General features: G+C 48.8%; 2 protein-coding genes across 4 annotated transcripts in view; both read right to left on the bottom strand.

Annotated features, from left to right (window-relative positions):
• ANXA6 (annexin A6) overlaps positions 1 to 8,747 on the bottom strand; it is a 45,093-nt gene extending 36,346 nt beyond the window's left edge. For both annotated transcript variants that reach the window (XM_002920755.4, XM_011226901.3), the window contains exon 1: positions 8,593 to 8,747. The gene's annotated coding sequence lies outside the window, so the exon portion shown is untranslated. The remainder of the gene's footprint in view (positions 1 to 8,592) is intronic.
• A 10,893-nt stretch (positions 8,748 to 19,640) lies between these two features.
• The window catches only part of CCDC69 (coiled-coil domain containing 69), a 44,545-nt gene continuing 36,285 nt past the window's right edge, over positions 19,641 to 27,900 (bottom strand). Inside the window, exons 11-13 of one of the 2 annotated variants that reach the window (XR_004624263.1) lie at positions 24,342 to 27,778; positions 20,898 to 21,080; positions 19,641 to 19,689 (exon numbers count right to left, since the gene is read on the bottom strand). The gene's annotated coding sequence lies outside the window, so the exon portion shown is untranslated. The remainder of the gene's footprint in view (positions 19,690 to 20,897; positions 21,081 to 24,341; positions 27,779 to 27,900) is intronic. The other variant, XR_004624264.1, reaches the window with a different exon arrangement.

The raw sequence follows: 27,900 nt of genomic DNA, 5'->3' as shown, positions 1-27,900 counted from the left end.
GGAGTCAGGGAGGTTGCATCATTTACCCAAAGTCACACAGCTTAAAACTGAATTCAACAAAGTCCAGATTCCAGAGTCCAAGCTATCTGCACCACGCATGCTCTATGTCGAAGTCACCAAGAATGGTTCCAGAAGCCAGGGCTTAACATTCTGCAGATGAGAACGCTCAAAGGGCTCTGGGCCACCTGCTCCAAATATCTGTAGGGCTAGTGTTCCCGTGTTAAGTCAGTGAGGATTTCTTGAGCGCCTGCTCTGATTAGGCATGGCTCTAGGCACTGCAGATACAGCAATCAGTAAAAGAGATTTTTAAAACCCTGCTTTTCTGCAGCTAACTCTATAATGGGGAAGAATAGCAAGTGCATATGGCAAAAAGTAAGGAGAAAAGATAACGCTTGGTCAGGAGTAGAAGCCCAGGCCGCGTGGTCAGAAGATCAGGAACCACGTGGGTACGTGGGGGTGTGCGGTCAAGGGACTCAGGGTGGCTAAAGCCACAGCGGGGGACCAGGGCCTGAGGCCACAGTAAAGGCTCTGGATTCTTCCCCATCAGGACAAACAGGACACAAGATCTTATCAAAGGGGGTGTAGGGGGGGCGCCTGGGTGGCACAGCGCTTAAGCGTCTGCCTTCGGCTCAGGGCATGATCCCAGTGTTATGGGATCGAGCCCCGCATCAGGCNTATCCGCTATGAGCCTGCTTCTTCCTCTCCCACTCCCCCTGCTTGTGTTCCCTCTCTCGCTGGCTGTCTCTATCTCTGTCAAATAAATAAATAAATAAAATCTTTAAAAAAAAAAAAAAACCAAAGGGGGTGTAGGAGACAGGGTCTAGAGGGAAGAAATAAACAAAAACGTCTTACACCAAAAAAGAAACGGAGAAAGGGCTGTCCCCGGCTTGGAAAGGGGAAGAGAAAGGGGCGCAGGCCAGTGAGCCCTGTCAGCAGGAAGGCAAAGGTGGAAGTGAAGCCATTTTCCCGGGACAAGAGGAGAAAGGGCCGCTGCTTTCCATTTCGGTCAGGACTGTATCATTTGATCTTTTTAAGCCATGTCTGTGTAGTACTTTTTAAAAGTAAGAATAATAAACTATCTGGCTTATTCAGTAAGACCTACACGGAGCTGAACTAGAAGAGGAGAAACCGGGGCGGCATTCTGGCTCAGTGCTTTCCAGTTCCCCACGTACCCCACCACCAAACAACAACAAAACACACGACGACTTAGGGGAAATTGGCCCTTCTTGACCTCAGCCCATAATCGCACTGGAGACGGTGCGACACAGCAGGGAAAACACAGGTTTTGGAGTCAGATGGACAGAACTGGATTCAAATACATGTTGTCACTTAGCTCCGTGACCTTGGGCACATTGCTCATCTCTGAGTTCAAGGTCACCTCACGTACAAAGCTGGGGATTTCCCTTTCCTGCCTTGTAGGGCTGTTGGAGGATGAGACCGTAGCTTGTGTCAAGGACAGAGCCCAGGACGCCAGGCATTCACTGTACTGCTGGGGGTTCTGATGGGGCTTTGTCGTGTTTGCCTGTATCCCCAGTGCCTGAGCATGAACCCCCCAAATTGCAGTCAGCAGACAGACAGGAGGTGGGGCTGGGGGTGAAGAGCAGAGGAGACAGATCCGTCTGCAACCCCAGCAGAGCTGGAGGAAACCCTGCTGTTTGCCTGACAACCAGGGGCCCCTCTGTACAAATGTGCGACTTTCATCAGAAAGTGGAAATTCCCCCCCGCAGGGGACGGGAAACCACATCTACCCCAGGGTCTGGCCAGGAGCCAGCTCCAGCTTTTCCAGCCAGGGGCATGGTGTGGGCAGGGGGTGAAGGACCCCCAAGGCCAGCACAGCAACAGGGACCAAAGGAGGCCCGGAAAGTCCTCTGGGTAGGGAGGGCTGAGGCCTGTCACCTGCACCTCCAGTCTGGAAGCATTTTCCTTTGGTCTTGTTGCTGGAAACTTCAGCGGCTGGCTGCAGCCCAGGCCCATCTGGACAAGAGCCTCTTTCCAAGGAGAGATGGCTTAGAGGAAGGGCCTCTGAGTCTTCGGGAAAATATTTTCAGCTCGGAGAGTGGTTTATATGTGCTTCATGCGAATGTAGGTCTTGTGTATACACAGAAAGCAAGCTTCTTCCAGAACTAGATGTGGAGACTGCAGTTCAGGGGTGGGGGAGGAGGGAGGGCATCTCCAACAGCCCCTCCTCTGTGGGCTCAGGGGAGCTCTGGAGCTAATCACACCGGTGCCATTAACCTGGCTTTACAAGGGTCTCTGCTCCCTTCCAGAGCAACCCAGCCCTACCTCTCCATTTGGCTGAATAAATGTTTTAGGCACAATGTTTCAGAATCCCAGAGGGCTCTTAACCATCCACTACTTCAGGCCCTTCATCTTCTGGGTGCAGTGAAGACATCTCAGGGAGGATAAGTGACTTGCCAAGGCCCAGACCATGGCCAATATCTGTGCCTCCAAACCCCAGGTCGAAAGCCCCCACACAACTGTGGACCCTGGCTGCAACAGGACATTAGGAAGGGGCCAAAGAAAAAGACCTAGGTCTGGTTCCCAATCTATCTGTAACCTTAGACAAGTCAGGTTCCCTCTCTGGACCTCAGTTTCTTCCTCTATAAAATGGGGCTATATCACTCTCTCTTTGGGAAAATCCAGAGTGGATGAGAAAGGCCTTTATAGATTCCAATCACAGATTTTCACAGTAGAATCTCAGTATATCAGTCCCAGGAGGGTTCTTCCACAAACCTCCCCCTTATCCAATATGCAAGTTTTATCATCCTGGCTGAAACAGCTTCTCAAGACTGGCAGGGGTGGCCACTCTAAACCTGTGTCTCTCTCCTCCCAGGACCTGGATATCCAGGAGGGCTCATTGTGGCTGATCATTCCAGAAATCCATTTTAGGGTAGGGTCTCCTTCTGGCTTTGTGCTACTGTGGCCAGCCCCTGCCTTAGTTCTTCAGCCCATAAGCAATCATGTTTCCTTCCTCCCCCTTTGGGAGCTCCAGACTGATTCCAGCAGGAATGCTCTGGGGCAGAGAACACACCAGAACTGGCAGGATTCGTGGCCTGCCGCTGGCCCCAAAGTGCAAGAGTTGGGGAAACCAAGAACGGGACAGGGGAAGGGTCTTGTCCAACTCATGAGAGAGGCATGGGCTTTGAGGTCGGACCTAGCTGTGAGTCACAGCTCTGCCCCCGGTTTGTGATTTAGATAAATTACCTTCATTGAATCTCAATTTCCACATCTGCAAAATGCATATAAAAACTATCTCCAAGTACTGAGAAACAAATGAAACAACAGATGAAGAGCCCTAAGCCCAGTGCCTATTACAGAGTAAAGGCTCAAGAAATGATAGCTTTTATTATGATATACCCAAACATTTACAACGGAGGCAGTGTGGCCTCATAATAAAGAATGCAGGCTTTGCAGTCCTGGCCTGAGTTCAAATTCAGGCATTCCAGAAAATTCCTAGTTCATGACTTAGGGCAAGTTCTGTTATTTCGCTCTGACTCAGTTTCTTCATCTAGGAAATGCTAACCTCATAAGGTTTTTTTGTGAAAATTCAATGGGCTAAGGCAGGTAAAATGCTCAGCATGGCCAGCAACACATTAAATGTTTAATAAGTGGTGGTTTCTGTCATCCCAGTCACCATCTGTGGGGTACCGGGCACAATGAGCTATCGGAGTGCAGGACAAAAATACTACAACTTTCTAAATGGTTTTTTTTTTTTTTTTTTTACCTTGTCCTTTTCTGTTGCATGTGTGTTGTGTATATCAAGTTAAAGGCACAGCTTAGGGGTTCAGGCACAACCAGGAGTCTGGATGTCATGGAATGAAGTGGACGGAGGAGAGAGGGGATGTCAGAACAGAAACACGGGCCTAAGAAAAAGCATTTCTGTCTTCCAAAGGTACATTGCATGCTTTGGAGGAACAGAGCATGATTCAGGGTGGGAGGAGATGCTGAGTTTTAGGGGGTGAAACCAGATATGTGTGGGGCAAGGCAATTTGAGAAAAATCAAAAAGTAACATGGAAGGTCACACAAAAACTCACCCAGACCGCTGTGCCCCAGGAGAACCTGGGGGACTCTTAACTTGAGCTGTGTCACTGCTTGCCCACGTGGCCCCAGTGACCCCCTTCAATGCGGGCCCTCGCAGCTCAGCATTCAAGGCCCACGACATCCTTCCTGATTCATCTGCCATCCCCTCTTTCCTCTTCACCCACCACCATTCCCCTTCCCCTCCTCCCACCAGCCCAAGCCAAGAACCTCTTTCACCAGCATTTTCTACCTAGCCAAGGAGCATCAAAACCATTGCTTTTCAGTTCCGGCTTCATGAATCCCACCTGGGTAGTTTTTCCAATTTACCAAAGCCTAAGGTCAACCCCCTGAGATTCTGATTCATCAGTTCTGGGGTGAGGCCTGGGCTTTGGTAATTTTTAAAAATTTTCCTAGGTGATTATTCCAACTCTTCCAGGAAGCCAACATGGATTTCTCTCTCCTTTGAACCCCCGCAGTACTCAGAAGCCATCTACATTCGACTGACTTGGATTCAACCATTGTGGATTTACCATTCCTCAAGCAGATGGAGGCCGCCTGCCTCCAAGGTATTCTAGGAAAAAAAATCCCTACTTCAAACTCTCCAGGTTATGATTCCAGTCTGTCTGAGCAATTTTACCGCTCAGTCATCTGTAGGTAAATGGTGGTAATGCAAAATAATTCTTAACAGACATGCTCATACTGTTCTATTTGGTGAAGGTCCAATTAATCTCCCTCCCCTTCGACCAGAAAAACCAGTTTGCCTCCATTTATACATTCCTTTTAATAAAAGTGTCTACTGAGTCTCTTTCAAGCCGGCCATAATATCTGCCTGTCCAGTCATTAGTCAGTGAGTAGAAAAAAATCTTTGGCACATGATCTTTTTCTATCTTTTGAATATTGACTTTATTGTTTCTTAAAAATTATTGTGCTTCTTTGCTGCACCCCTTACCACAGGGTGTGGCTCCTAAGGATTGCTGGGTGAAAGGCACTGAGTTGTTTTACTGCTTCCTTAGGAACCCCCGTGGGGGGGGGCGGAAATCACACAACAAAAGGACATCCAGCCTAGGGGTCTTCAAACTGTGCTTTATTCCTCATCATATAGCCAGGACAGGAAATAACTTGAGGGGTTAAGTATAATTTGCCCAATGTGATAAAGAAAATTAGTGATTAAGCAGGAGCTCATTTTTCAAAAAAATATTTACTGAGCATGTCCCTTGGTAGGAGATGGGGATAGAACAAAAACTGAGACAGAGGAGTCTCCCACCCACACATAGCTGGCAATCTACTGCTGTCATCTGTCATTGTTTTGATCCTATGTACCCCCAGTTACCAAAGGAACAAAAATTGAGTATTTATCATGATAAAAATAAATTTTATAAGCATGAGATTAAAAACATATGTAGTAAAAGGCCTCATAGTTTCTTTCTGTACCCCAGAAAATCATCTTAGCACCTCCCAGGATGTGTGCACCAGACTTCAGAGGCCCAAGGCCTGTAAGATCACGATCTTTCCCCTCCCCTTTTGCAGATGGCTCCTCCCCCAGGCTGCAGGAAGACATCAGGACCAGCCCCACCGTCCTCCAGGAGCTAGCCTCTGACGAAGCCTGGGGAAATGCCACTCCTGGCCCTGGGCCTGGGCACAACCCCCTCCAGCTTGAGACACTCGGGTTTCTTAGAAAGCAGTGTCTTTCCCTCTCCTGACTCAGAACCATTGATCTCAGGGCTGGGCAAGGCCCCAGGAGATCATCAGGCTGCCCAGGCTTGGAAATGGATGGGCTGGGGTTTGAATCCCAGCTCAGGTCACTTTTGTGAGAGTAGGAATTGTAGAGTCCAACAGGACACAGGCTGGAGCCATACTGCCTGAGACTGAAGCCTGACCTGCCCTTCAGGAGCTGCATGGCCTTGGGCGAGTACTTAGCCTCATATGTAAAACAGGATAAAAATAGTGCCGATCTCAGAGAAGTCGTGGTGAGGATGAAACGAAGACACATCTAGAGCTTAGAGGTGGCCTTGACGCATAGGAAACACATGTGCGTTTAGTAGTATTTCTCCCCTAACTTCTGAGGGCTGACTTTTCACATCTGCAAAATGGGCAGGGAAGCAGCATCCAATATACCAAGGGTTCAGCCAGGGCCTGGCAAGTTGGAAGGTTCAATAAGTAACAGAAGTTATGATTTAATTACGGTTTTAAGAGGTACCGGGACACCCGTTTTACAGATGAGGAAACTGAGGCTCAGGTCACCTGCCTTCTCAAGCACCACACCCTTCCGAGATTACAACAGGAGCACTTGCTTCTCTGTGCACCGCACTCTACAGTTCACAAGGCACTCTCACATCTGCCATCTTATAATCTCAGGCAGTGAGCACCAGTCTCATCCTCTTTTTACAGATGGGGAATCTGAGGCTCAAAGAACGGGAGCTTCTCGATCCCAGGAGGAAAGGAAATGCAGTGTGGCTGGGTTCCAAGCCAAGAAGTTTCTAAGCATAAAGGTCCCCCCCCTCCCCGAGTCTTCCTCTCCTCCATTGTGGGAGTGGCAGGGGTGCGGATAAGCCCCGGACTTGCATGCTCAGAAATCAGGGTACAGACCACATCCTGCACCTTGTCCCCACCCAGGAAGTATCTTGGAGAAGCTGGGTGGGGTGAGGCTAAGTGATACCCCCGGGCCTCCCCAGAAAATCCTAGAATAATGCAACATGAAGAGTCATGCAGCCCCAACCCATTTTACCAGCTGGGTGCCCTGGGCACATCTCTTGCCCCTCTAGGGAGAAAGGAACAAAGGCCTGGAGGGCTAGGTGTGCCCAGGGCCCGGCTGCTCAGAGGCAGGGCAGCGGCTGGGGCCGGGGCGGGAGCCTGGTGGCCCAGGGCTCCTGCTGGGTGCTGCAGTGCAGTGGCTCCAGGGCTCCAGACGCTGGCAGCTCCCCAACACTGCAGAGCGTCCCCCACCCCTTCCCGGGGTCAGCTCCAGGCAAGGTCCCACACTTCCCAAGGACAGCCCCCTACTCTACACACTGGTATCCACATTCTGCCCCAGCAAGACCTATGGCCCTTACCCAGAAACCGCAAATATTTTCTGAATCCAAGCAGCCAGTGCCTTGGGAACAAAGGGTGGAAGGCAAAGGAAGATGGATGAGTGACTGTCACAGCTGCAGAGGGGGATGCAGACCTGGGCCTCCCTCCCCAACCCCACCCAACTCCCAGAATCCTAAGTCTTAGGACAGCTGAACCCTAGAATACCAGCGTGGGAAGCAGCAGCCGGCTCAGCAGCCTTTGCTACAGCCAGTTAATGAAGGCCCATGCGGGGAAGGACCTTGCCCAAGGAGCCCTCCAGCGCCGGGTAACTGTAACCCTGCTTTCCACGGACTCCCAGGCCAGTGCCCTTTGGGTGGCACTGGGCCTGCCAGCCAGAAGGGCAGGGTCTGTGGGAGCAGCAGCTGGAACGGTCATTCACCTGGAAGGGCAAAGCACGACAGGATATCCTTTCTGGGTCAGTGGGGCCAGCAATTTCAGGTGTGCTTTGGGTGGGGCAGGAGGGGGAAGTGAGTGAAAAGGGCAGACTGAGGAAACCAGAGTCCTTTGGCCAACCCCGGAGCCATATGTCCAAATTTGGAATTGTCAAAGAAGACCCGAGGGGGTTTAGAGAAAAGGAGGGGTAGGAAGGAAGCAAAGGCTGGATTCTCTTCCCAAAGGACCCCACCCCTCCCCTTACAAGGCCTACAAGGGTAGCCCAGGCTTCCCAAGGCTGGAATCAAGACTTCCCAAACTTGTGATCATTCCTTGCAGCTGACAAGTTAATCAATTTTAACAATAGCCATCATTTCCACGGAGAGGGGCTGGGTTTATCAGCTCTGGACTAGGAGTAGTTTGAGACTCGGAGAGGGAAAGCTACCGATTCAAGGTCACACTGCAAGTCGGTGGTGGAGCTGGGATTGGATTCAGGGTATTTCAGTCCCATGCTGGTATTCCGGGAGTTATCTGAAGACCTAAGCTTTGGTAGGGCCTAAACTAGGCTTCCGGAGGGGTGGCAGAAGGGTGGGGCATCTGGCCTTAGGGCCCAGTTGCAAGTCTCCTTCAGGCCATGGGTGGTCCCAAGGGGACGGGAGGGTCCCTGGGGTGTGAACATGTCAGTTCCCCACGGGTCTGCACACCGAGAGCCCTCGCCCCAACAACACACAGAAACCACTTCACAAGCGCCTGGAGGGTCTGCCTCTTCCGGCAGCCCGTCTTTGGCCTCCTCAGCCACACCCTTCCCTGCGGGTCCTTAGGACCGCCCGAAAAAAAAAAAAAAAAAAAAAAAAAAAAAAAAAAAAAAAAAACCCTCCCATCCCCCAGCCTCCGCTTCTGCGCCCGCAGTCCTAGATTGTTCCACTGCGCTCCCCCAGACACATCGAGCCCAAGACCCTCTCGGGTTCCCGCCCCCGCGGCCCCCCACCTGCCCGCGCCCCTCCCAGGAGCCCTGCGGGAGGCACAGGTCAGCAATGACAGGGCGTTTATCGCTCGTCCCCGCGTCTCTGCAGTCCCCGGGAGGGGGGGGTCCCCTGATGCGATCCCCTCTCCGGCCTCAACCCACTCACCGCGCGGCGGAGGCTTCCTGTCGCGAACGGGCGGACGGACACAGAGCTCGCAGGGTGGGAGCCCGTTAGCCGAGCAGTAGCAGCAGCCGCAGCGCGGGGCGGGCCGGGAGGACAGCCGGAGGCTCGCGGGCCGGACACGTGGCGCGCGGAGGCCAATCCGGCTCGCCCCGCCTTCCCTCCTCCATCCCCACCCCCAAGTTCTTTCGCTCCTAGAATCTTAGAATGTCACCGGCCGAGAAGGGCCCCGTCAGCACCTACGTCAGTTCTCAGACCCCAACCGAGACCTAGAGAAGATAGAGGGATTTGGCCAAGGTCACAGGGCCACTCAGGACCAGAAGTCAGGGCTTCCGATTTCCTGAACTAGACATTTCCCCCCAAATTCCTACCACTCGCCAAAGCTTTGTTGAGAAACAGAACATTGAGACTTGACAAAATTGAGGCCAAGCACTTTATCTGCCTGATCAGATAACATTCCTCAATAGCCCCACTAGGCTAGTGACATTACTTACCCACTTGCTGAGTAGGAGAGCCCAGAGACGTCCAGTTATTTGACCAATGTGGCACAGTTAGTAAGTTGTGGAGCTGCGGGTGGAACCTGGGTCTAGTGACTCCAGAGGGACACTTACTTGAGCTTGGCTCTGGGGAGTGCATAGTTCAGAGGAAAGGCAAAGAGACAGTTAAAACCCAGGGCTGTGTGGCAAATGCTAGAACACAGAAAATGATCATCTATTTGGGAATCCAGAAGAAACAGAATGATTGTCCCCCAGGATATTTGTTAAGACTTCCTGGAAGAGGTGGTCCTGCAGCAAAGGTCAGTAGTATCTCCCATCCCCTACACCTCCTTAGAAGTTCTGCTTTGGTGAAAAGATAGACAGATGGCAACCTGGGCTGCCACTCACCTGCTGAGTTCGCATGGGCAAGACACTTAACTGCTTTGATTATAAATTTGTTCATCCAAAAGATAGTGATATTCAAAGCTTTTTCCAATGGCTGTCCTCAATCTCTCACTAGTTCAGAATCCTCTATGCCTCCCACAAGGAGACCTGGTTGGAAACTATGTCCTTTCATCTATTTATAGGGGCCAAGAGCAGGCTGCTCCAAGATGGACCACTTTGGCATGAAGATTATTTTGAGTTAAAACCAGAGTCAGGAAAAGCTCTTTACCTCCCCATCGACTGCCTAAATTTACATTGGCAAGAGCCTGTACCAATAACAGAACTTTTTAAAAAAGATATATTTATTTATTTGAGGGGGAGAGAGCAAGCTCACTTGCACGAGTTGGGGGAAGAGTAGAAGCAGAGGGAGAGAATACTCAAGCAGACTCCCCACTGAGCATGGAGACCAAGAGGGGGCTAATCCCAAGAACCCTGAGATCAGGATCTGAGCCAAAACCAAGAGTTGGATGCTCAGGGGCACTTGGGTGCCTCAGTCAGTTAAACTTCTGCCTTTGGCTCAGGTCATGATCCTGCTGTTCCCCCTGCTTGTGTGCTCTCTCTCTCTGTCAAATAAATAAATAAAATATTAAAAAAAAAAGAGTTGGATACTCAACCAACTGAGCCACCCAGGTGCCCAAGAAGAGAACTTTTAACAAGACATTCCAATTTACCTAAGAAACTTATCTTCATAACAGGGCAAACTTTATTTTCCAGACATCTCTCACCTTCCTGCTAATGGTCTTCCTCAGACCCCTACCCCTCTGCCTAGCTCATATAAGTGTAATGTTGCCTCAGTGTCTTTGGGATTTCCATGTCTGTGTGGATTCCCCTTACGTATGAAACTAAATTTGATTTTCTCCTGTTAATCTGTCTCATGCCAATTTGATTCTTAATCCAGCTAGGAGGATCTTGGAAGGGCTGAGGAATTGTTTCCTCCCCAACATATTCATTCCCCCAACAAAATGTATTGAGTCCCTGTTGCATGCTAGGCACTGAGCCTGGAGACTGAAGTGAACACATAGGAAGTGGGGCCCTGACCTACCCACATGGAGTGTTCACTCTCACAGAAGACAGATGGTTAGGTCATTGTTACAATAAAGTTTGTACAGCTGTAATCTCTAAAGTGCAATGCTGGCCCACAGCAGATGAACCAAGCCCAACCTGGGTATCCAAATGAGAGTGATGTTAAATTGTGACCAGAAAGGTGAATGGAATCTAGTAGGAGACTAAGAAGAAATGAACATAATTACCTTATGATGAAATCTGTTAAAAATAAAACCACTGGGCCAAAGTCTTTGAGACTGAATTCACAAACCGTGGCTTGGGGATTAATACCTAATCTGTTTCAACCTCCCCCAGAAATGTAGTCTTAATTGGTCAATCAGGGATTTTTCAATCAGTGCCAATGAATCTGCCATTGGGACCCCCACAGAAAGATGAGGTAATCTGCAGGATAAGACCCCTTGTTCAATGAGAGGGGGAGATTTGAAAAACAATGTGGAAGAGGCAAGGAAGGTAGCCAAGCTGTAGGAAGAGTGTCTCAGCCAGAGGAAACAGCTGGAGCAAATGCTTGGAAGCTGGAGTAGGCCTGGAATGTTCCAGGAACAGCAAGAAGACCAGTGTGGCTGGAGTGGAGTGAGGGGGAGGGAAAGTACCGGGAGAACAGAGATAAGGAGGGACCAAATCAAATGGGGGTGGAGGAGAGGGCTTGTGGGTCCTTGTAAGGACTTAGTCTTTTACTCTGAGGCATTTGGGGAATTGTTACAGGGTGCTGAGTAGAGGAGGGACATGACATTTTTTTTTCTTCTTTCTTTGGGAGTAAAATTCACGTAACATAAAATTAACCATTTTAATGTGAACAATTCAGTGACATTTAGTACATTCACATTCTTATCTAACCACCACCTCTGCATAGTTCCAAACCGGTTTCCTCCCCCTAAAAGAAAACCCGAACCCATTAAGTGATTTTTTTCCATTCTCCCCTCCCCCAGCCCCTGGAAACCACCAATTGCTTTCTGCCTCTATGGATTTGCCTATTCTGAATGTGTCATATAAATGAAATGGTTTCGTGTCTGGCTCCTCTCACTTAGCATAATTGTATTAGGGTTCTCCGGAGAAACAGAACGAACAAGGTATATAGAAATAGATAGATATAGGAGGAGATTTATTATGGGAATTGGCTCAGGCAGTTTATGGAGGCTGAGAAGTCCCATAATCTGCTGTCTGCACATTGGAGAATCAGGAGAGCCAGTGGTGTGATTCTGCTAGAATATGCAGGCCTGAGAATGGCGGGGGGGGGGGGGGGGGGGTCTAAGAGAAGGAAGAAAANAGGAAGATAGACATCCCAGCTCAAGAAGAGAGAGAGCTGAATTCACCCTTTCTTTGCTATTTGTTCCATTTGGCCCTCAATAGATTGCATGATGCCTGACCAAATGGGTGAGGGCAGGTCCTTAGTCTACTGTACCAAATGCTAATCTCTCAGTGAATCAAATGCTAACCATCACAGACGCACCCAGAAATGATGTTTTATCAGCTCTCTGGGCATCCCTTAGCCCAGTCAAGATGACATGGAAGATTAACCATCATGACAACGGTCTTGAAGTTCCTCCATGTTACTGCATGCGTCTGTATTTCATTCTTTTTACGGCTGAATAATATTTTATTGTACGCATATGTCACCTTTTGCTTATCCATTCATCAGCTGATGGGCATTTAGGTTGTTTCCTCTTTTTGGCCATTGTGAACAGAGCTGCTATCAACATTTGTGTACAAATACTGGTGTGAGGGCTTGTTTTCAATTCTCTTCCATATTTGCCAAGAGTGGAATTGCTAGTCTGAATGGTAATTCTATATTTAACCACTTGAGGAACTGCTGAGCTGTTTCCACCAGCAATACACAGGGTTCTCCATGTCCTTGACAACACTTGTTATTTTCCATTTTTTATTTTTTGTTTTAAATGCCATCCTAGTCAGTGTGAAATGGTATTTTGTGGTTTTGTGTTCTGTTTTTATAACTGAAGTATAGCTGAGTGTTTTCTTTTCTTTTCTCTTTTTGGTATCTCCGGGTAATGACTAATGATGTTGAACACCTTTTCATATGCTTATTGGCCATTTGTACATACATCCTCTCTGCAGAATTGTCCTTTGCCCATTCAAATTATTCAAGTCCTTCACCCATTTTAATTTTTTTTCCCTGTGCCATTCTTTAAATTGGGTTGTGCTTTTGTTGTTGAGTTGTAAGAGCTCTTTATATATTCTGGAGATGATATATTTCTGTGTCAAGAATATTGAATACTAATGGGGGGCAAGAGTAGGAGCTAGAGATCTGGTAGGAGGCTTTCGGAGTAATCTGGGTCAGAGATACTGGTGGCTCAGCCAGAGTGGCATAAATGGAGTTGGTGAGAAGTGGTTAGAGACTGGATGGACTTCAAGGTAAAATGAACATGATTTCCTGAAGGATTGGATAAAAGGTGAGAGACAGAGAGAGGAGCCAAGAATGACTTCAAGGATCTTGGCCTGACCCACTAGAAGGATGGAGTTACTATGAACAGCAATGAACAAAACTGCAGGAGGAGAAATTTGGGTGGTTGAAGTGGTGGAAAAAATGACTTGTTTTTGATCAGTTTGTTTAAGATTTCTATTAGATATCCAAGAGGAGATGTCAAAGAGGCAGTTGTATAGACACATCTGGCATTCAAGAAAGAGGTCAGGGCTGGGGATACAGATTTGAAAGTCACATGCATAGGACTACTGTTCAAGGCCAGAGAAAGTGATGAGCTCATCAAAGGAGAAGAGAACCACGGGTCACTCCTACATTAAGAATCAGAAAGAGGGTACCTGGGTGGCTCAGTCATTTAGGTGTCTGACTCTTGGTCTCAGCTCAGGTCTTGATTTCAGAGTCTTGATCTCAGGATCATGAGTTCAAGCCCCGCATTGGGCTCTGTGCTGGGCAAGGAGCCTACTTAAAAAAAAAAAAAAAAAAGAATCAGAAAGAAAAGTGGTGCTCGGCTGATTCAGTTGGAAGAACCTGCAGCCCTTGATCTTGGGGTCGTGAGTTCAAGTCCCATGTTGGGTGTGGAGATTACTTAAATAAGTGTAAAACTTAAAAAAAAAAAAAAAGAATCAGAAAGAGAAGAACTCAGCAGAGGTGACTGGGAAAGAGCTTGCAGTGAGGTGCAAGGAAACCCAGGAGCGTGTGGTGTTTTGGAAAGCAAGCGGAAGAAAACGTTTGAAGGAGGAGGGAGCGGTCTGTTGTGCCAATGCTGCTCTTAGGTCCAGTAGGACAAGACCCAAGAATCTGTCATTGTGTTTAGCAATATGAAGGTTGACGTTTCCTGTGAAGAGCAGGCCCGGTGGAGTGTTGGGGGCAAGGGCCTTACGGGAATGGGCTTAGGAAAACAAGTGCCAACTGCTTGTTTCAGGAGTTTCGCTGCAAAGGCCAGCAAAGAAAATGGGGCGTCCCTGGTTGGGGATGGGGATCAAGAGGAGGGTTTTGGTTTATTTGTTTAGGATTGGTGACATCACAGCATATTTGTGAGCTGATGGGAATGATCAGATCAAGTGAAGAAATGGAAGAGAGGGAGCAATATTTGGAGAGAGAACGGGCTCTAATGTACAAGTGTAGGGGCTGTTAGTGTCCTTCACTTGCAGTAAAGATGACTGACATTCAGAGAAAATACAGCGTTTGCCCCCAGTCAGCCCCAATGACTGAAGCAGGATTGAAAGCCTGGTCCCCTTGACTGCTGAGCCCAGGGCCTTATCCCCTGAGCTGCAGAAAAAAGGTTAATAGACTGCTCGTTTTCTTTGACTGATCATGTCATTTCTGGGAATCAGTTCTAAGAAAATAATTTGAAATACAGAGAAAGCTTTTTAGGTCCCATATCATATATATTTTTTAAAGATTTTATTTATTTATGTGACAGAGATAGACAGCCAGCGAGAGAGGGAACACAGCAGGGGAGTGGGAGAGGAAGAAGCAGGCTCCCAGCGGAGGAGCCCAATGTGGGACTCGAGCCCGAAACGAAACGCCGGGATCACGCCCTGAGCCGAAGGCAGACGCTTAACCACTGCGCTACCCAGGCGCCCCCCCATATCATATTTTTACCCACAGAAAGGAGACAACGTAAACATCCAGGGACTGTGGAATAGCAAATAAGCATATGTCACATAACCTCACTGGCTGGTGGACACAAAGCCTGGAAGGAGGCAAATGTGGGACGGAAGCACGCTAAGATGACTTCATCTTTTTAGTGCTGTTCCAAGCCCCTTCCTACATAGAGCGGCCCTTCTGAAGTGTTTGTAAGAGAGACAATGTGGTGTGGAGATGTGAGCAGAACAATGGATTGTGATTGCAGACTCTCTCCCCTCCTTTCTCTGGACTGTAGTTTCTCTGTCTTCAGGGGAGAAACGTTGGCGATCTCGGGGTTGTTCCCTGGAGAAGCTGCAAATGGTCACATACTGCCGCCTGCTGGCAGATTCCAGTTCTGCCGGCCTCCATCAGGGGACTGTGCCTGGCCTGGCGCATTCCCATTTTCACCTTCACTAAAGGAAGGAGCCCCCAGGAGTACTGTTCACAGGGCCACCAGGAAGACCCTCTTCTTCCACATTCTCAGTGCCTGGTATTCCTCTGAAAGACTTGGGGATTGCTCCTCTCTGTGGGGAAGAACAGAAGGAGTTTCTAACCACTTGGCATGAAGCAGATTATTTTCAGCCATAGGGTCTCAGGGACGGGGGGACAGTGAGTTTTGGACAGGTGGGTCACTTGGACGGTGGAAAGATGGAGAAACAGTCTGCAAACAAAAAATAGGCTTAAAAATCGCAGAACCACTTTTCTAATGATTTTTGTTTCTCTTATTGTGAAAATATTGGGTACTCATTATAGATAATCAAAAGAGGAAAATAATTTAAAACCATAATCCTACAATCCAAAGATACCCTACAGCAATGCAACGATAACATTGTTCCTTTACTATACAACAACAACAGTAACAATGAGTTTAACAACAGCGCTGCTGGAGAACTTCTGTGCCACACACGTATACTTTTATTTGCAAAAACCTGAAACTTACCGTAAATATTATTTTCCTTGATACACCTTAATTTGTTGTGAACACTATTTTGTGTGATTAAATATTCTCCAAAACATTGAAAATAACTCTATCAAATTCCCTTCTATGGTAATATAATTTATTTATCTACTAATCCCCCATTGTTGGACATTTAGGTTGATTCTGAATTTTTCAGCACGGCTTCAAGATGTTTCCTAAAACTTGAATTCCAGATAAAAGGGTAATGAATATGTTTTGAGGCTCCTCATATTTCCAAACTGCCCTCCCCCCACCCCGCATTGAGAGGAGATCCATCCATACTCTCAGGCACAAGGTAGAAGAGAAACCACTGAACCTTAGAAGGCTTACATGTATTTCGTAAATCATGAAGCATGTTTGCATGCATTATCTCTCCACAACCGAGGTGAGCAGAGCAGGCACAATCATTTCACCTCAAAGACATGGAACCTGGGACCCAGGGAGGCTCATTCACTGAGCGGGCATAACGTAGCTATCTAGTGCCTACCCTAAGATGCTGTTTCTTGGATTCCATAAGCAGACTCGCTTCTTTTGGGTTTAACAGCACATTTAAGTTTCAGAAGTCTCCTTTGACGGTGAGAGTGAGCTACAGACCTTCCAGGTCCCCCAATAAAGTCGGGCCAAGAAGTTACCTTGACCCCTAAGGAGGGAGTTACAAGAAGGCTGGGGTCACTGTGAAAAGGCCTGAAAGCCACTGTAATAAGGAAAAACTGTGTGACACCATGCTTTAGAGCACAGTGTTTAAATTAAAAAGCAAATAAGCAAAAAAAAAAAAAAAAAAAGCCCTAGCGTTCTGGTTCCATGACATTCTAGCAGAGTGACCACTAACCATTTTCTTTCCCCCTTGAGATTCTGTTTTCTTAGTTATAGTACATGGGTATTACAAAACATCTGCCTCACGAGTTTGGTGTTGGAATTCACTGATATAATGATATAAATCACTTAGCAGCAATTAGCTTCTAATAATGAGATAATAAATATAAGCATTGTTGCTATTATTATTATTTATTAAATGGATAGAGTCCAATCTATGAATAATAAGAGGTGAGAGTTCTGGCTGGGTTCTATGACTGTGCACTTTTGTTTTGTTCTATTGCTGTCTGTACAATAGTAGAGAAAGGGATGGGAATAAATTATCTCAACGATTCCCTTTGCTCTCACATGTGAAGACTTTGAATCTCTAGCATTCAATTCTAAGGTTCCATTTGCTGTTGAAGAGTCTTTAAGTGTTTGTTTCAGGATTCTGCAGGATTAAGATTCTATAACTCTGAGATTATCTGTCTGGGATTCTGAGATCCCATGACTCACTCAAAATTCTATTGAAACATTCCATTTCCATGGAATGAAAGCTCTTCTTGTAAGCCTGGTAGAAGCTTAACTATTCTTGTGGGTTTCTCCTTAAATAGCACTTCTTCAGAAATTCCTTCCTAATCCTTTCTCCAGTGCACTTTATACACCCCTCCCCATCGTCTCTCCTAGGATCCTGTTCTTTCCCATCATAGCACTGTCCTCGTTGCTGATTCGATATTTATTTGTGTGATTTTGGCTAATACCTGTCTTCATGTCTCCATTGCTTGGTAGAGTCTGTAAATATTTGGTGAATGAAATAAATGAATAAATGAATGGATACTACAATTCAAAGCTTCAGTGAGTATTTTTTCCCACCGAGGTCTACTATTCCAGACACTCCCACCCGAGGGCTGACACCCAGGAAGGGAGTGACCTTTCTAATTGTGAGATGTTGTCTGGACTGTTTTTACCGCGCCCCCTCTGCTCTCCACACCTCCTTATTTGTCTCCTTGGGAGCCCTTGGGTTAGAGAGAAGGCTATGTCTCTGTTGTTGAAACCAGGCTGGAGCAGCTCATTTGTTCATTCAGCAGAGGCTTGTCTAGAGCTCACAGAGTATTAGGCACTGTGTTAGGAGACTGGGATAAAGGGTGGAGCAGTATAGACCAGGCCCCCGCTTTCACAGAACTCACGCCCTAGAGGGTAGGAGATGGACGTTCATGACACAATCACACAAATTCCCGTGAACAACAAACTGTGGTAAGTGCTGTAGGATGGAGGGGAACAGGGTGCTCCAGATCCTGGACCCTGGGCTCAAGACCGCAATGGACGTTCTCCAGGGCCTTGGGCTGGGCAGCATGGATACTCTCTTCCTGCAATCTCTCCCCTGGGGAACGATCAGTGAGAACGTGGGTTCAGCGTGGTGCCCCACCTATCTCCCAGCACCTCCCTTGGGAGCACTGTGCCTGTGTGGCTGGCACCCACACCGTCACCGAGATCTCAGAGCCCTTCCGCTCCTTGAAGGACTGGGTCACTGAAAAGAGGATGTCAGGGCTCTGAAAGACCAGAGCTCTAAGTGTCCCATACTCTCCTTAAACAGCTGGGGAAACTGAAGCCCAAAGGGGATGTTCAAGGTCACACAGCAAGTGGGCGGGTGAGAACAGGCCCCAGGTTCCCAGCCTCCCCATTCTCTGCGACTTCTCACCCCTGCACACTACCTTCCAAGAATAAACATTGAGTTTGTATAGAGGGAATCCTGTTTCAACCGGAAGCCAGGAGGCTTTCTACCTGCTTACAACAAATAGTTGGCAGGTACACAAAACTCTGCAGGAGAGCAGGAGGCTTCCAGCTGCACTGAGAGGGACTTGCCTGGTGGTGTGTCCCGAGTCACACAGATGAGTGAGAATACATCTGCCCACATATCTGTACGGAACACCATTCCCTCATTTAACAAGCTTTAAATCTTCAAGGACATGTAGCTAGTTGAACCTTGAAATGCTCCTTGCTCTTTGCAGCATTATTTCCAATAGCAAAAAGGAAACATGCTCTGTGTCCTTCCGGGAGGGAATAATAAACCTAGAGCCAAGTCATGGAATATTATGTAGCGAAATGTATCAAGGTGGGTCTCCACACAGGGCCAAGGAACATGGCCGAGTTAAAAAAAAAAAAAAGCAAGTTTAATGAAACCACACAGAGTCTAAAAGCATTTACAGAAAGAAAAATTCACAAAACAACCCTTTACTTCTCTAGGGATAGGTACATAGGCTGATGGAAATGCAGGAGGAGGTCTAGAACGGTCACCCAGGCTGTGACCTTGGAGGAAATTGGAAAGCGCAGGGAGTAGAGAGGGGGAGTCAAAGGGAACTTAAGCTTCATCTGTCATCTTTTTTGAGCATGAATTTTATTTACATATTATTTACTTCAGTAAAATTATTTTTTGGAAATACCAACCTTTGGGGCACCTGGGTGACTCGTCAGTCAAGTGTTTGCCTTTGGTTCAGGTCATGATCTCCGGGTCTTGGAATCGAGCCCCACGTCAGGCTTCCTGATCAGTGGACTCTGCTCCCCCCCCCCGCCCCCCCAGATCGTGTTCTCTCTCTCAAATAAATAAAATCTTAAAAAGAGAGAGAGAGAGAGAGAGAAATACCAAGCTTTTGAGCAAGAGTTGACAAACTTTCTGCAGAGGGCCAGATGGTAAATATTTTGGGTGTTGGGGGCCCCCCCGACTCTGGGACTCTGGCAGCTGCCCCATCCTGCGGCTGTGGTGTAAAAGCCGCCCCAGACAGTACGTACTCCAACGAGTGTGGCCGTTCTCCAATTCTGCTTTATTTATGGACACCGAAATTTGAATTTTATATCATTTTCATGTGTCGCCAAATGTAGATTTTTTTTGACCATTTAGAAATGGTTAAGTGCACCCTTTGGCAGCACACCCACTAAAATTGGAGCCAGACAGAGAAGTCTAGTGTGGCGCAGGGATGACAAGGACATTCACGAAGGGTTTCATGTATTTTTTTAAAAAATGTGAAGCCTTTCTTAGCTCAGCGCTATGCGGAAGTGGGCTGCCGCCTGCAGATTTAGCCACCCCCTGCTTGAAGTCCAATTCAAGCTGCACTCCCTCCCAGCCACACTCACCTGCTTGGTCCTCAAGTAGTCCTGTCCTTCAGGCCCCCTCATGACCCTCCTGTGACCTTCTGTGCCCTGGGGGACACTCCTCTCCTGGCTGCAGGACTGTTTTTTCCTGAGCAGGGAGAGCTCTGAATAGCTCCATTCACCTTGGCAGGGGGAACCTAGAGAAAAGCATTTTGTTTGGAGTCCTAAAGAAGCCAGGACTCAGGATTTGGATTTGCCTTTGAACTGGGGCAGGCCCCTCCCCTCCCATTCCCAGGGGTCCCTTGCCACTTCCCTGCTCCCACCCTTCGGTCCCCATCCGTCTCTCCCCTGCAGCCCCTACTGCCACACCTTCTGAGGTCTGAGCTGCGGGTCCTCCACAACGAACCCGAGCGCTCTGCTGGCTGTCCTGTTGCCTGCTCCTCTGTGTCATTTCAGGCATGGACATCTATCTCGAATATTTTACTGCCCTGGGGCATCCTGAGACCCCTTGTTTCTGCCTTTCCCAGGAGTATCCTGTGGACGGCATGGTGGGGGGTGTGGAGGGAGTGAGCTCAGCTCTCCCACGGATTGTCTGCGCCCTCTTGGCAGAGTCCCCCCCCTCTGAGCTCAGCTTCCTCATCAGCACAATGACGGGGTTGGACTGCGTGATCTTCGAAACCCTTTCCAGACCCCTTTGTGAGCGTTTAATAATATAATGCATGCAAAGCACTTTGCACAGAGCCTGCGTGCCCACGAGTTCTTAGTTAAGATCATTCTCATCTTCCTCAGATCCAGAGAGCAGACTTGGCATCTTCTGTCAGTTTTCCTACGCGACTTGTTGGCTGGGCAAACCCAGAGGCTCCGAAGCTGAGCACCTGAGGGCTCGCAGAGTCACTTCCGCCACAGCGCAGCGGCCCGCGTGCTGGGCAGTGGAGCCCCTGCTCAGAAAGATGTATTTACAGCACGCTCCCCCAAAACAGAGGTCCTCGTGGGCCCTGTCGGAATCCAGCCAGCACAGCCCCAACTCTGGGGGCCACTCTAGCCCAGCCCTCAGTTGAATTTCAATCCCGGATCAAACAGGATTCCAGACCCAGGACCCAAAGATACCTCCAGCCAGAGGCTGTAACAACAGCTGCCCAGTCCAGGCAGTCAAAGACCCAGCAGGTACCCCTAACCCTCTCTTATCCTGCCCTGTGACTGGCTTGCTTCTGCTTCATGGAAGGCCTCTATCTATGGAAGTTTGCCTATGAAAGCATTAGCTTTATATCTGCATTTCAAAAAATATACTATTTGCGGTAGGCTGAATAACAGTCTTCCAAAGATATCTACGTCCTAATCCCCAGAACCTTACATGGCAAAGAAGCATTAGGGCTAGAGATGGAATCGAGGTTGCTAATCAACTGACCTTAAAGTAGGGAAGTGGTCTTGATTATTCATTCATTCAGGTGGGCCCAATGTAATCACCAGGGTCCTTGAAAGCAAAAGAGGGGCCAGATGGCAGATCCCGGGAGGTGGTGGCATCCAACAGTGGTGGCTTCGAGGGTGGATAAATGGGGCATAACCAAGGTATCTGGGCAGCCTCCAGATGCTGGAAAAGACAAGGGAAAAGGTTTTCTAAGAGCCTCCAGAAGGATTGCAACCCTGCTGACACTTTGATTTTAGCCCAGTGAGACACAATTTAGACTTCTGACCTCCAGAACCATAAGATTATAAATTTATGTTGTTTCAAGCCACCAAGTCTGGTAATTGTTACAGTGACAATTGGAAAAGAATACAGTATTCTTGATGACAAGGATTTATTGAGCTTCTGTTATAAGCTAGGCACTGCCCTCACTGCTTCATGGATATTATCTCATTTAATACACAAAACAGTCCTGCAAGGCAGGTATTTTCATTCCCATTTTCTAAATGAAGAAAATGGGCCGCAGAGAAATGAAATGGCTTGGCCAAGGTCACACAGCTAGCTGTGTATAGTGGAGCAAAGATTCAAAGTCTAGCACCATTGGCTCTAAAGTCCACGTTCCATCAGCTCACCCGGGCTCCCCACCCCTTCTCTGGAGTGGCCTAGATAACTCCTTAGAGAATCTTTGTTTTTAGATGCTAGACTGCACTGTTCTAGGTCACCTCATTAATATACTGAGCCCAGCTGTTCTCTCTGATGCTTAGTTTCTCAACCTGTAAAAAGGGAATAATACTGCTTGTTTGGTGCTCTTTCCAGGCTATGGAAAGGATTAAACCAGACTGGTGTTGGAAAAATTCTCTGGAAACTAAGTGCTCTTCCCATGCAAGAAATTCACAATAAACCTACTCCCCAACTACCCAAACTTCCCCAAACTATTGAGTTCCCTATCCCTCCAAGGCCAGGCAAGGCCTTGTTCCCACTAGGGAGACCTTTTACATTGTTGTGAAATAATAGAAACTAAATATATTGGTCTCTGCCCAGGTCCTGACACAGGATCCTAAAACCTTTGCGATTTCCTAAGTGTTAAGAGTACTAGGGGCATCATTTGTTCTAATATTTGGTTCCTGACGTGGAGTTCCTAAATCTCCTGGAATTTCCTGGGTGATAAGAGTGTCTTTTGTTCTAATGAGGCGGCTCTGGGTGGGCTCCTGGAGGGCTTCAGGATGGGGGCGATCACCAGCAAGACCAAGCCATGATTAGAAGCTTGGAACTTTCAGCCCCACCTCCCATCCTCCAGGAGGGGGAGAGGCAGGGGCTGGAGACTGAGGTAATGACGGATCCTGTCTGTGTGAAGAAGCCTCCATAAAGGTCCCCAGAGGATGGGGTCTGGAGAGCTTCCGGGTTGCTGAAGCCCTGGAGATTCTGGGAGAGCGGTGCGCCGGGAGGGTGCCTGGAGCTCCGAGCCCCTTCCCACATCCCTTGTCCTACGAATCTCCTCCATCCGGATACTCACCTCTGTCTTTTCTCCTAGGTAAAGGTAAGTGTTTCCCTGAGTTCTGCGAGCTATTCTAGCGAATTATCGAACCCAGCTTGGGGGTCATGGGAGCCCCAGTTTATAGCCAGTCGGTCAGAAGCACAGGTGACAACCTGGGACTTGGGATTGGCATCCGAAGTGGGGGAGGGAAGCCTTGTGAGACCTGGCCCTTAACCCGTGGGGTCTGACGCTTGTTCCAGGTAAATAGTGTCAGAACTGAGTTAAGTGTGGGACACTCTGCTGGTGTTTCAGAGAATTGCTTGGTGTGGAAATCCCCTTCCCCTAATCTGGTGTCGGAAGTGTTGTGAGTGGTAGTTGTGTGCAAGTAAATGACACACACACAGAAGGTGTGTAGTTTTTTCTTAACAACTCCGAGAAATTAGAGGACTCAGGCTTGAAAGTGGTGGTTTGGGTCCCTTCATTGTTTTGCTGTTTTGTTGGTTTTTTGCCCATTGGTATCTGTGTGTGTTGGTGCTGGTGGTTTGGGGCCATAACAAGAGATAATTGCTAAACTCCATTGGGATCTTTTCCGTTGCTGCTGCCCAAACAAGATGGCCTTCCCTTGCCCCTGCCCCCCGCCACGCTCCCCATGACGGGTGGGGTGGCCCGAGCCTTTTGTAACTGGTCTTAACATGACGGTCTTAACATGACAGTTTAAGAAGAGGTGGGTGATGCATGTCAGATCGGAAGCAAGAAGACCCGTTGGGAGCTACTGCGGTCGACTAGATGTGATCTGACCAGGGTTTGGACCGAGTTGTGGTAACAGTGGGGACGAAGAGGGAAGGATGTATCCAGGAACTCTCAGGACAGAAAAGAGCCTCAGAAGCTGGTACAAATTGCACAACCTTCTCCGCGTGAAGAGAAAATTGGGGGCTGAGGTGGCAGGCAGGCATGTGAAATGGCTGTGTCCTCTTCCACAGAGAAGAAAAATTCAATCAGTGGTCAAAGGTAAAGATAGTGGGTCTGCATCTGAAAGGTCTTTCTAGCAGTTAGAGCCATTTGGCCTGAAGATACACTCCTGGGGGAGCCGCTATGGGCTCTGGAGCCTGGCTGACCTGGGTCTGAGCTCAGGGTCTCCTGCTCCCTGGTGCAGTGCCTGGGGAGGCTGAGCCTCTGTAAACCTCAAGACCCTCAGTCGTAAAATAAGAATAACACTTACTTTGCAGCCATTAGGAGGATGAAATAAGAAAATGCATAGAAAGGAGCTAGTACTCTTCCAGAAACACAGCAGGCACCATCAATGGTCGCTATTAGTATTGTTAAATACTGAGCTCCGCATTGCTAGACATATCTCAGTGCAGGTTAAGTGACCTCTTTTGGAGCATGTTCTAGAAGGTTTTGAAATACTGGTGGCCACTCGGATAAGAAAGTGTGTAAGTTCCCTTCCATAGCCCACCAGCAGCTCCACTGCTAAGGAATGCATTCTAAGGAAGCAATCTGATCAAAGGTGCATGCATGAGATGATAATGGCACAGCTGATTATTTTGGCAAAGAATTTGAAAAAACCCAAACACCCAACAGTGAAGAAATGTTACCATGAAATACCATGCCAATCGTTCAGAACGTTTTGGTGCACGTGTGTTTATTGACATGGAATAGTAATCACAACATATTACTAAGTGAAAGGCAGATTATTAAAAATATGTGTTCTATTGTTTTATTTTATTTTTTTTAACAATGTCTTAAAAATATTTGCATTAAAAAGCCTTGGAAAAGTATGCTTCAAATAGTCATGGTGGTTATCTCTGGATGGTAAGTTTGGGGGCAAATTTAATCCTTTGTCTTGGCTTGTCTGTATTTTAAAATTTTACAGACTGAGGGTTCCTTACAGAGCTCTGAGGTTCTGCCAGCTGCTGGGGGGAGGAGAGGACCCCATGTGAGATGAATGGCAAAGGCTGTGGCCCCACACCCACCGGTCTCTCTGCAGCTGAAGTCCAGGAGCGGGCCAGAACTCCGAAGGCTCCAAGAAAGAGAGGCCTCAAAGCCGCCATCCCTGGAGAGGTGAAGGCCTCCGGAGCCACAGGCAGGAGGAAACCCAAATCAGACCTGAGCCAGAAGTCCCTGCGGGTGAAGACTCCCACAGAGGGGGCAGCCCCACACCGCCCAGCCGCCTCCATCCTGACCCAGGTGTTGGGGAGGGGCCGCTTCCAGAAGGCGGGACTCACTGAGACTGCGGTCTGGGGATGCCCTGGAGCTGAGCTGCTGGGGGAGGGAGGTGAGGGACACCTGAGGTGCGAGCTGGGGGATCTCCTGTGACAGCATGAATGGGTCCTAGGAGTGCGGCAGCAGTGCACAATTTGAGGGCAGTTTTTATGATGATTTGAGTGTTCCAGAACCCACAATGGGCTTCCATTAGGTAGAACTACAGGCATCTAAAAGAACCAGGGAGCACCTGGGTGGCTCAGTCAGTTAAGCGTCAGACTTCGGCTCAGGTCATGATCCAGGAGTCCTGGGATCGAGCCCTGTGAAGGGCTCCGGGCTTGGTGGTGTCTGCTTGTCCCTCTCCCCCATACACCCTCTCCCTGCTCCTTCTCTCCCTCTCTCCAATAAATACAATCTTTAAAAAAAATGTAAAAAAAAAAAAAAAAAGAAACAGTAAGATGGGTTCACAAGACCCATCAGATGCATAGTGGTTTAACAGAAGGGGAGACGTGGCTTCCCACGGTACGGGATGTCAGCTCTGGGGGCAGCAAATAGTGCCTGTAGGGAAAAAGGTGGCAATGGGAAGGGAAGGAGGCTGACTGTCCCGCCTGTCTGTGCCTGAATGTCAGGCCGAGATACCCTTACGTCGGGGACGCCAACATTGGGAAGGCAGAAATAGAAGCAAAGTTTACCCCACCAGCATTGCTCACCCCAGAAGAAGGCAGAGTCTGGGATATAAAACTGGGTCAGGGGATTTGTCTACCGTCTCTCAGTTCAGCCTCTCAAAGTGAGATTTGCTGGGCCTCCGCCTCTGTTAGGGGGTGGAGTTGCTTAGAGGGCTCTGCTGTTCTGAACAGAGGGACACATGGAAGGAGCCGAGGAAGGAGCACAGAGGAGTTTGGGGGATGCCATTTGCAATGTAAGGACAAGCTCTGGGATGAGTAGATGGACCCAGTAGAAGATGTGCATGGGGCCAGTGAGAGGCGAGCCATCAGAAACCAGGTGGGGCCGCTGCAAATCCTCCTGCTGTCAGTGGGGAACAGAGAAGACTGGGTGGGCAGCATGCTGAACACGGGGGAGGGGGACGGTCAGGCTGCTAAACACTGCTCACCAGGTGTCTCAGGCCACCCCCATCTCCTGCCCGCCTCACCCTGGACCAGCCCCACGACTGTCTTTCAGAATCAAGCACTTTGGCCAGCATGGCCAGCTGCAGCTGGTCAAGTCCACGGGTGCGGACACCGGGGAATACAGCTGCTGGTCAGCACTGCCAGGACAGCGAGTGCGCAGACGGCGAGGCCCGCCAGGGGAAGACCTTCATCCTCATCACAGGTGCCCTGAAGTCCAGGTCTCCAAGAACGTCAATCGAAATGACGAAGCTGGAACTAGCAGGCCGGCCTTCAGCTCTCAGTCTAGGACTGAGAAGGGGCAGGGAAAGTGGGATTTTAAGACCATGCCCGAGGGTGGTGGAGCATCAGGAAATAACTAATCTAGGCCACGTTCATTCTTCTCTCTCCCTCCTTCCTTCCCAGACCCAGAGGAGCTCTTTGTCCCCACTGAGGATTATTATGAGGTGGTCCAGTGGCGCAGCCATCAGCCGGTCCTGCTTCCCTGCCAGGTGACCAACCCTCTGGCGAGGTGACACTGCGGCGGGAGGTCCCCCCAGAGGAAGTCCCAGTGGATGGGATCGACATGTCCTTCTACATGAAGAAGGCCTTCACCGTCCACTGGCCCTGGGCTTCCTTGGCTGGCTCCCTCTTCTGCTTGGCCAGCCTGGGTGTCTGGAGACAAATCTCTACCAAGTACATGCTGATCCACGTCAGCTGTGCGTGGGCCTGGGGCCTGGGTGGGCAGGGCATGGGGAGTGATGTCTCCTTTAGGGACCTCAGATTTGGGTTCTGTGGATTATGGAACTCTATCCAACCAACCAGCTTTCAACAACACCCCATGTAGTCAACTACCTTGTCTAGACAGCCAGCAAATCAGCTATTGAGTGACCTTGCACCCAGCAACCTTTCTGTCCATCCAGTCATTCTCAATCATGTCACACCATTCCATTCACCCATCTTCCATCAGATCACCTGTTCCATCAACTACCCATCCTCTATCAATTCAACCAACCCAACCATTCATCCTCTATGAACTTAACCATTCTGCCGTTCATTCAATCGTTCTAACAATCAGTTCAACATGTTTGTCCCCATTTCTCGCCCATCTTCTCCATGGCAGACCCATCTTCCTCCCCCAAACCCACTGTCCAAGCTTCAGCCACATCAGTCCAACTAGGAGAGAACTTCAGTGTGACTTGTAGGTCTCTGGGTGAGTCGGAGATGGCTGTGGACTTTATCTGGGAATATCCAGGGCAGAAGGTAAGCAGAAGGGAAGAAAAGGCTGTGTATGTGTGTCTGTGGTGACAGTGTGTTGGCCAAGAGCCCAGGAGTGAGGAATTAGGGTGAAGGTCAGGAGCGATAGTGGCAGAGTGGAACCACTGCTGGACTGCTACTCTGAGTGACCTTGGGCAAGTCACTTCCCTTGTCTGGGCCTCTGTTTCCTTGTTTAGTTCCTGTATAAAATGTGTAATGTGTTTTTTTGTTAATTTGTCCAATAATAGTTACTGAGCACCCACCATGTGCTAGACACCGTACTTAATGTGGAGACCACAAGGATGAGGCCAAGAGAACTCTGGCTTCTGCTGTCTGCAAGCTCACAATCTAAACGGGGAGGAAGACGTGGGAAATGAACATGATCATGGAGAGCATACTAAGCGCTACATCGAAGTCTCATACAACAGGGCAACCTGATAGGGTCTTCTTAAGACAGAGTGGTCAGTCTTCTCTGAGGTGACATTCAAGCAGAGACCAGACCGGCCCAGATCTCGCAAACACGGGGCTGGGGCAAGTGCTCAGGCCTTCCGGCTGGTGTGTAAGAAGAGACGGACAAAATCCATTAGCAAGTGTTTCCCGGGCACCTGCGTGGGCCAGACCTTCCTAAGGTGTTACTCGACGGGTGGTAGTGATGTTCCTTCCTCTCAAAGAACTTAGCCCCAGAGCCCTCAAACACCTGGAGAGCAGCTGGGTCACACAGGAGATCCACCAGCACAGACAACTTCAGGAATTCTTAAAAGGGCTTCTTGGAAGAGCTGGAATTTGACAGGAGCCTTGGCGGGAGGGTGGACCAGCAAAGACATGGTGAAGGTGAGCTCCCCAGAGGCCTTAGGAGGGAAAGAGTGGGGGATCATTCTCCCGCTTGTCCAAAATGGAAATGGAAACCCAATAAGGGGAAAAGAACACACAGATGGTTGGGAGACATGGCTTTGCTGTGCTAGCCTTTCCC

The sequence above is a fragment of the Ailuropoda melanoleuca genome, chromosome 3, assembly GCF_002007445.2.
Source record: "Ailuropoda melanoleuca isolate Jingjing chromosome 3, ASM200744v2, whole genome shotgun sequence".
NCBI lineage: Eukaryota > Metazoa > Chordata > Mammalia > Carnivora > Ursidae > Ailuropoda > Ailuropoda melanoleuca.
This window is presented reverse-complemented; position numbering and strand designations above follow the sequence as displayed.